Here is a 10,386-nt window from a genome sequence, read left to right as displayed (position 1 = left end):
ACTTACTCTTGAATGGGGAAAGTTTCTCTATCTCTGATTCTGCCATCTTGCTGATGTCAGTCTCCTAGGCCTTTTGCCCATGATCTCATTTGTCCTTTGTTGTTCTACCACAGTGCTGACAATCCATCTTTTTAGTTTTTCTTTTAAGATTTGCATCATTTATCCCATGCAGTGGCTCAACTGGGATTTAGGAGGCAGAATCCTTTGTATATCACAGGAGAAACATGACTTTATCACTGACAGGCTAGACCAGCCGTGGGCAAACTACGGCCTGTGGGCCGGATCCGGCCCGTTTGAAATGAATAAAACTATTGAAAAAAAAGACCGTACCCTTTTATGTAATGATGTTTACTTTGAATTTATATTAGTTCACACAAACACTCCATCCATGCTTTTGTTCCGGCCCTCCGGTCCAGTTTAAGAACCCATTGTGGCCCTCGAGTCAAAAAGTTTGCCCACCCCTGGGCTAGACCCAGAGGCAGTCTTGCCTTGGTGAAGGACTGTGGGGGCAGTTTTCATGCCTGGGCTTTGCTACATTCATAACTAGGAACCCATTTTGTTCAACAATGTTTTGTTACCATTGCCCACTCCTCACCCAATTCTACTTCTTCTTGCTTAATGCTGACACTTTTCAGTTTGTTTGTTTTTTTATTTTTTAAAATATATATTTTATTGATTTTTTTTACATAGAAGTGAGAGGGATAGAGTTTGAAACATCGATGAAAGATATCGATCAGCTGCCTCCTGCACGCTCCCTACTGGGCATGTGCCCGCAACCAAGGTACATGCCCTTGACCGGAATCGAACCTGGAACCCTTCAGTCCGCAGGCCGATGCTCTATCCACTGAGCTACGCCGGTTCGGCACTTTTCAGTTTTAATAGTGATCATTCTGTTGGGATTCCCAGCCTGTGGATAACCTTAACCTCTCTAAACTTTGCACCTCTAACTCTTTCAAACATCTCGCTTTACTGCACTCCAATATTGTTCCGTGCCTGCAGGCATTACAGTGCACATGAATTATTACATTGATGCTGAACATCACAGGCTCTAATATGATTGATCATTTATGGTTTTGAACACTTTGAAATTATTCTACACAGACTCACATTGCCAGCATGAAAGGTCTTAAAGGAAGCCATTTGTGGAGTAATAACGGGCAGACCCTGCCTCTCTTCTTTTTGTGCCAGCCTATGCTTCTGTCCTCCCTTGTTGAGATTTCCTTCATTCAGTGACCTTTTGAGTCATGTTATATATATAACAGCCATTTCCTTAGAGTCAGACGCCATCGTCTTGAAAATCATTGTATGAAATCATGTCCAGGCTCTAACCGGTTTGGCTCAGTGGATAGAGCATGGGCCTGTGGACTGAAACGTCCCAGGTTCAATGCTGGACAGGGCATGTACCTTGGTTGCAGGCAATCCCCAGTGGGGGTGTGTGCAGGAAGCGGCTGGTCGATCTTTCTCATGTTTCTGACTTTCTATCGCTCTCCCTTCCTCTCTGTAAAAAATGAATATAATATATATATTAAAAAAAAAGAAATCATGTTCAGACATGACAGATAAACATCTGTGTTGAAGATATTCTGTTTTTAGCAGGTCAACATGCACTTCACCTACATTTCCTTTTGTTCAGGTTGCTGCTGTGGAGAAGACAATGTGGAGGCCCCGACGGAACAAAAGGTTTCTGTTAGGTTGTCACAGGCAAGGAATCCCAACTTACCGTTGTCTTCCCAGAAGAGTCACCCCTGTGAGAGTTGTGGGCTAGTCCTGGGAAACATTTTCCGCATGATGGAGCTGCAGAGAACACAACACAGACAGATACTGTTGAGGTGTGGAGCGTGTGCAAAAAGATTTTCTTTGTTGTCAAAATTTCACCAGCAGCATGAGAGAGAGCAGACTTACATCAGAGGTTTGGAAAGGATGTCACTTGCAAACAGCTGCAATTTCAGTGTGTCCCAGAATCATTTCACCTGTGGGGTGGTTGGGCAGAGTGTCTTTACTGAATCTGGACATTTCCACCTAAAGGCTATGCAGACCGGGGACAGTCCAACTGCTATTTTGATGCGTGGGATGACGTTTCAAAGTAGAAAAAATTATTTCAGCAGAAAAGGATGTAAGTTAGATACTAGTTGCACCCACACGTTTATTGAGGGAAAAGATTTCCATCTTAGAAGTGGGTGTTGTGTGCGCTCTGAATGTGGAAAACATTTTACCAAATTTTCTGGCTTTCATTATCAACAGAGAGGTCACACTGGAAAAAAGCATTACAAATTCAGTGAAAGTGGGAAATCTTTTACCTCTAAGAACATCCTTCAGCAACATCAGAGAGTTCATATGGGAGAAAAGCCTTATAAATGCAGTGAATGTGGGAAATCTTTTTCCCGGAGCATTTCCCTTCGTTACCATCAGACAGTTCATATAGGAGAAAAGCCTTATAAATGCAGCGAATGTGGAAAATCTTTTAAAGGTCGAACAAGTCTCCTATATCATCAGAGAGTTCACAGTGGGGAAAAGCCTTACCAATGCATTGAATGTGGGAAATCTTTCATCCAGAGCACTAATCTTCGTTTTCATCAGAGAGTTCATACAGGAGAAAAGCCATATCAGTGCAGTGAATGTGGAAAATCTTTTACCACTAAAAGTGTTCTTGATCGACATCAGAGAGTTCATATGGAAGAAAAGCCTTATAAATGCAGTGAATGTGGGAAATCTTTTACCCAGAGGACTCAGCATCGTCGTCATCAGGCAGTTCATACGGGAGAAAAGCCTTATAAATGCAGCGAATGTGGAAAATCTTTTAAAGGTAGAAAAAGTCTCCTATATCATCAGAGAGTTCACACTGAAGAAAAGCCTTACCAATGCAGTGAATGTGGGAAATCTTTTACCCAGAACACTCAGCTTTGTCGTCATCAGGCAGTTCATACAGGAGAAAAGCCTTATCAGTGCAGTGAATGTGGGAAATCTTTTACCCAGAGCACTACCCTTCGTTACCATCAGACAGTTCATACAGGAGAAAAGCCTTATAAATGCAGTGAATGTGGAAAATCTTTTATCACTAAAACCGTCCTTGATGGACATCAGAGAGTTCATACAGGAGAAAAGCCTTATAATTACAGTGAATGTGGAAAGTCTTTTACCACTAAAACCGTCCTTGATGGACATCAGAGAGTTCATACAGGAGAAAAGCCTTATAAATGCACTGAATGTGGGAAAACTTTTACCCGGAGCTCTGCCCTATGTCATCATCAGAGACTTCATACAGGAGAAACGCCATATATATGCAGTGAATGTGGAAAATCTTTTACCACTAAAAGAACCCTTGATCGACATCAGACAGTTCATACAGGAGAAAAGCCTTATAAATGCAGTGAATGTGGAAAATCATATAAAAGTAGCAAAGGGCTCCAATATCATCAGACAGTTCACACTGGAGAAAAGCCTTTTCAGTGCAATGAATGTGGAAAATCTTTTTCCACTAACACTGACCTTCATAGACATCAGAGAGTTCATACGGGAGAAAAGCCTTATCAGTGCAGTGAATGTGGGAAATCTTTTGCCCGGAGCACTGCCCTTCGTTACCATCAGACAGTTCATACAGGAGAAAAGGCTTATAAATGCAGTGAATGTGGAAAATCTTTCAGACGTAGAAAAAGTCTCCTATATCATCAGAGAGTTCACACTGGAGAAAAGCCTTACCAATGCAGTGAATGTGGGAAATCTTTTACCCAGAGCACTCAGCTTCGTCTTCATCAGGCAGTTCATACAGGAGAAAAGCCCTATCAATGCAGTGAATGTGGAAAATCTTTTACCACTAAAACCCTCCTTGATCGACATCAGAGAGTTCATACAGGAGAAAAGCCTTATAAATGCACTGAGTGTGGGAAATCTTTTACGCAGAGCACTACCCTTCGTTACCATCAGAGAGTTCATACAGGAGAAAAGCCTTATAAATGCAGTGAATGTGGAAAATCTTTTATACGTAGAAAAAGTCTCCTATATCATCAGAGAGTTCATACAGGAGAAAAGCCTTATAAATGCACTGAATGTGGGAAAACTTTTACTCGGAGCTCTGACCTATGTTATCATCAGAGACTTCATACAGGAGAAAAGCCATATATATGCAGTGAATGTGGAAAATCTTTTACCACTAAAAGAACCCTTGATGAACATCAGAGAGTTCATATGGGAGAAAAGCCTTATCAGTGCAGTGAATGTGGTAAATCTTTTGTCCGGAGCACTGCCCTTCGTTACCATCAGAGAGTTCATACAGGAGAAAAGCCTTATAAATGCAGTGAATGTGGAAAATCTTTTAGACATAGAAAAAGTCTCCTATATCATCAGAGAGTTCACACTGGAGAAAAGCCTTACCAATGCAGTGAATGTGGGAAATCTTTTACGCAGAGCACTCAGCTTCGTCGTCATCAGGCAATTCATACAGGAGAAAAGCCATATCAGTGCAGTGAGTGTGGAAAATCTTTTACCACTAAAACCCTCCTTGATCGACATCAGAGAATTCATACAGGAGAAAAGCCTTATCAATGCACTGAGTGTGGTAAATCTTTTACCCAGAGCACTAGCCTTCGTTACCATCAGACAGTTCATACAGGAGAAAAGCCTTATAAATGCAGTGAATGTGGAAAATCTTTTAAACTTAGAAAAAGTCTCCTATATCATCAGAGAGTTCATACAGGAGAAAAGCCATATCAATGCAGTGATTGTGGAAAATCTTTTAGACGTAGAAAAAGTCTCCTATATCATCAGAGAGTTCACACAGGAGAAAAGTCTTACCAATGCAGTGAATGTGGGAAATCTTTTACGCAGAGCACTCAGCTTCGTCGTCATCAGGCAATTCATAGAGGAGAAAAGCCATATCAGTGCAGTGAGTGTAGAAAATCTTTTACCACTAAAACCCTCCTTGATCGACATCAGAGAGTTCATACAGGAGAAAAGCCTTATCAATGCACTGAGTGTGGTAAATCTTTTACCCAGAGCAGTACCCTTCGTTACCATCAGACAGTTCATACAGGAGAAAAGCCTTATAAATGCAGTGAATGTGGAAAATCTTTTAAACATAGAAAAAGTCTCCTATATCATCAGAGAGTTCATACAGGAGAAAAGCCATATCAATGCAGTGAATGTGGAAAATCTTTTACCACTAAAACCGTCCTTGATGGACATCAGAGAGTTCATACAGGAGAAAAGCCTTATAAATGCACTGAGTGTGGGAAATCTTTTACCCAGAGCTCTGCCCTATGTCATCATCAGAGACTTCATACAGGAGGAAAGCCATATATATGCAGTGAATGTGGAAAATCTTTTACCACTAAAACAATCCTTGATCGACATCAGAGAGTTCATACGGGAGAAAAGCCTTATAAGTGCACTGAGTGTGGGAAATCTTTTAAAAAGAGCAGTGGTCTTCAGTATCATCAGAGAGTTCACACTGGAGAAAGCTATTAAGAGTGTAATTAATGTGAGGTATCTCTCAGCCAAATTTCTAAATTCCCTCTCCGCATAAGAGTACAAATGTCAGTTATTTCTTAGATGTGTAGGAAATGTAATTTCTTAGGACTTAACCATAGTACAAGAAAATTTGTGTGTCCTCATTTTTCTGAATTGTATCATACATTTAATCACCTACATTATGCAAAGTTCCCATAAGTGTTTTTGCTGTTGTGCTTCTGTGTTTTTATGTTGGAACACTATGTAATTATGTTGCACGTTCTAACATACAGGATGTACTGCCAGATCTGTGTCACTGCATATTTCTGTTGCTGAAGGTAATTCACCTGAACCACCTGTAAGGTCCCTACAGATGGCATCAGTCACCGTCCTCCTGTCCCCAGGGAAGCTAAGTCAGACTCTGATTTGTTGACGGAAATGAGGAATACCTGAGTCCTTAGTTCTTTCCTCCTTCCCTGTCTTGTGTTGCCAAATAGGTCTCATTGCATTTGGCCGCAGTAAACATGTTGCAGAGGGACTGCCATTTTCAGGGTCACACTTTCCCTAGATGCTAATGATAAGTTTATTGTGTGCCTAAGTCATCAACGGAAGAACTGCCAGTGTCATGTCTGTATGGATTGTAAAATAATGAAGGATTTTTCTTAAGACTTCTTTAATTTCTGGTGTTCTATTTACTTGATAGGTTTGTTTATAAGGAGATCTGGGCTTTCCAAGCATGAAGAGGTGAAGAACTTTTAGGGGTCTCAAACATTTTTCCCATGGGGCAACAGTATTGTTCAGAAATTAGTTGAGCAGTTTTTGGCAAATTTACACTGCTGCCCATATTTTCCTAGGAAACACTGTGGACACTCTACTTCTCATGTGAATATGGATGCTTTGACACATAGAGATCACTCCAAAGAGAGGGTAGCTGTGACAACCTCAAGTGTGTCTAGAAACATGAATTTTTTTCTTGTTGGCAAGCGATGCCAATACCTGTGAAGTGAATCTCTTACCCAGGTCTTGCAGAGGGCCACGTGCCCTAATGCCTACAATATTACGGGTGATGGTCACTGGTTTGAAGACCATCGCATTCAGGGGGAACCCTTTCACTATGGAAACACGGACCTCATTGTTGTTGGATGAGACTGCACCCCCTTAGATGGAATGGTCCTCACCTAACTGTGCATCCCGGCATTATTTTTAGGAAAAGACTACAAGAGCTGTGTATAGACAGATCTGAGGGACTCCAGGCTTGTTTATCTTCTGTGAAGCAGTCATTGTCATTGATTACAATCAAGATGCTTTGTTGCTCCTGTAGCTTCTCAGAAGTTCCCATCAGAGCCATTGGTGCGCTGGCATCAAAAGAAAGATGTAGACAACGGCTGTGTTTAGTCCAGGAATGCGGCTTTTGTGGGTTTGGGTGAAAGTTCTTCATTGTTTATTACATTTTCTGTCACTAAGTTGAGACTCTTACCCAGAGGGCATAAGTACGGGGATTGAACATAGAGTTGCCAAACTTTTTCTTCCATAATACCATTGAACCATTTTTAACAGCTACAATGAGTAAATTACATGTGTTAAGTATAGTGTTTCATGAATCTTGACATGTGCATGAAACTGAAACCATCATTATAGTCATAAAGCTGACCATATCTGTCTCTGTCTAATTGCATAATGACCTCTTACTCTGTCCCTCTTTGAACCTGTTCACAGCTTTCCTAGTAACCATGGATTTACATTTCATTTTGATGGAGAACTTTATTTTTCTAAGTATTTTTCTGCATTAGTTTATGTTTCATAAATACTTGGAGATTTATTAAAGTTACACTAGTAACTGATCATTTTTGCGATAGATATTCTTATCCTTGATATATCTCCATCAGTTTGTCCATTTTAATAAATATTTGGATATTTCTAATAAAGCTGGCACAAACATATCTGTATAATTTTTTGTATGTATATAAGTGTTATTTACCTTTGTGAAAATTTCAGTGCATAGTCTGTGGTTTTTGAGTAGCAAATTATGATCTAAATGGGATATACCACCAGGGACGGTGTGGGTCAGTATTTCTCCATCATCTTTTGTAGCACAGGGTTGTGGATATGATTGCCAGTGGGGATATGTGCCTGTGTTGTGGGCTAGATTCACAGAAGTGGGTGTGCAGGAGGTCACTGGCCAATATGGCACTCTTCCATCAATGTTTCTCTTTCTCCCTTCTCTCTCCAAAAATTAATAAACTATTCTTTAAAAATCAAAAATAAGCCTTCCCCTAGCCGGTTTTGTACAGTGGAGTGAGCGTCAGTCATTGAACTAAAGGGTCCCTGATTAGATTCTAGCCAAGGACACATGCCTGGGTTTGGGGCTGAATCTCAACTAGTGGGCCTGTGGGAGGTGCAATCAATGCAATGATTCTCTCTCCCTCTCCCTCTCCAAAAATTAATAAAATATGTTTAAAAACAAAAACCATCAGTGTCTATGAGCATGTCTCACTAAGAATGGAGTGACTCAACCAATAGCCGAGCTCTATGGCATGCTAATAAGTAATAAAGATTGTTTTTTAAAAAATAAATAAAATAAACCGTAACTGATTATACTTTTTTGCATTTGGCCAGTGGTGTGTGAGGGTTTCACATTCTTCACATCGTAGAGAATATTTTGTTTGGTCAATCATTATTTACTTAAAAATTTTATTTTCTAAATTTGTCATGCTACCTCACTGTTTGATTGTGTTTTTTCTAGAAATTTATGGTGAGTCTTTTCTCCAATATATATTTGCTGTGTCTGTATCTTTCTTAAAACCTCTGATCATATGTTCTGCCTAATGTTTTATGAGTTCTGGCAATTTTCTTTAACAAAAAGACAATTGGATAACAAATGTGAATGTTAGAATTTCACTCATTTTGTGCCTTTTTGATTTAGGAAATAAATTTTTGTATTGATATAATCTGTTTTAATAATTTTTACCTGTTAAAAATATCTATTTTTAGAGATTGAAAAAATATTTTTTATTGATTTCACAGAGGTAGGGAGAGAGAATCATCAATAATGAGAGAGAATCATTGATGGGCTGCCTCCTTCACACTGCTGCTGGGAATGGACCCCGCAACCCAGGCATGTGCTCTGATGAGAAATCGAATGGGGGACATCTTTGTGCCTGTGCTGATGCTTAACCACTGAGCAACACCAGCTAGAAATTTTTAGTTTTTAAATAATAAGCACCATGCAATGAACACTTTTATTTTAACTCGCACTACTAACATTCCCCACCACCTTCAGAAGAGCAACTTTAGAAAACCTCAGGACAGGAACCCTTCAGTTCCCCACTGCCAACAAGCACCTCTGTGTGTAAGGGCTTTTAAGAAAAATCTGGGGCCTTTCTGAACCCGCTGACCCACTTGCAGGGAGGCAGTACTGTGGGCACTAAGGTCTCAGTGTTGGGTCTCCAACTGGAATCTCCAGGAGACTCACTACAGCTCCCTGCACCTCAGTTGGTTAAATGTAACGTGACGCTGATATCGGACTTAGCTAGGACTGTGAGAATCAATAAAAGTTACAAAGTTGGTACTTGCCGGGGCCAGGGTTCCAGAAGTGACTTTTTGAGTATTTTTGTCTTTTAATTCTCACCAAAACCTGGAAAGTCTAAACTGGTATTGAACTGCTGGGAACATCTTCGATTACAGAAATGAGGAAGATTTTCCAAGTTTACTTAACAAACAATGCCACGGCTGAACAGCAGACTCTGAGTGATGGATGAATGATTACTCTGACCCATTTTTTTGTGATTACTCTGACACATTTTTGTGAAAGAGAGGGCTAATGGACTGCCTGGATAACAGAACCAAACAGCCCCGTTCACCTACCTCCTTAGGCTTTTATTGTAACAACAGCTTGAATCAAAATTAACTGTTAGACACTGTCAGTAGGGTAAGCATCCTTGAGATCACACATGTGTCTGCAGCGTCCTTTAACAAAGGACTTCTAAAGACTAAGCATAAAGATTCTAGTAAATACCCAGGTGCTCGCATGTACACAGACTTGCTTCCTCACAAAACAAGTGTCAGATATAAAGGCTGGATTGCAACCTAGTGTTGGGCCTTGGATTGCCAGTGGGGAAAAGGGCCTGGTTGTGTGCTAGATCCCCAAAACGGTGTGCACAAGGTTAATAATTGAGGTTGCACTGTCATATAGATGTTTCTTTCCCTCTAATTCTCTAAAAATCAGTACAATATTCTTTTAAAAGAAATAAAAATGGATTGTGCATTTTTTCATTATACTAGCAGTATATGAGGGTTACATTCTCCACATCCAGGAGAATATTTTCTTTGGTCAATCATGCTTTTTTGTTCCTTTGTAACCCTCAACCTCTGATTTTTCCATTGATTTTTTAAAAAATATATTTTATTGACGTTTTACAGAGGAAGGGAGAGAGATAGAGAGTTAGAAACATCGATCAGCTGCCTCCTGCACATCTCCCACTGGGGATGTGTCCGCAACCCAGGTACATGCCCTTGACCGGAATCGAACCTGGGACCTCTCGGTCCACAGGCCGACACTCCATTCACTGAGCCAAACCGGTTTTGGCTCCATTGATTTTTAGAGAGTGTTAGGGAGGTGGAGAGACAAACAGAGAGAAATTTCTGTGTGTGAGAAACAAATCATTTGGTGGACTCCCACAAATGCCCTGACCTGGCTGGGTATTGAGCCCCCACGAGGTACAGGCTCTTGAGCAGAATGACAGCCTTGACCCCTCAGTCCACAGGCCAAGGATCCATCCTTTGAGCCAAACTATTTGTTGTATAGATGGCTATCATGTTGGCACCATTCAAGGTTTGGAAAGTGGGCATCTGCACCTGAGGTAAATATTGAGGATCTAGGGTCTCACAACCTTGCTTGGAAATAATTATTTCACCTATTCATGAAGTTACAGTGTCTGCATGCAG

The sequence above is a fragment of the Myotis nattereri genome (genome assembly GCF_964212035.1).
Source record: "Myotis nattereri genome assembly, chromosome: 15".
NCBI lineage: Eukaryota > Metazoa > Chordata > Mammalia > Chiroptera > Vespertilionidae > Myotis > Myotis nattereri.
Note: the sequence above shows the minus strand (reverse complement) of the source record.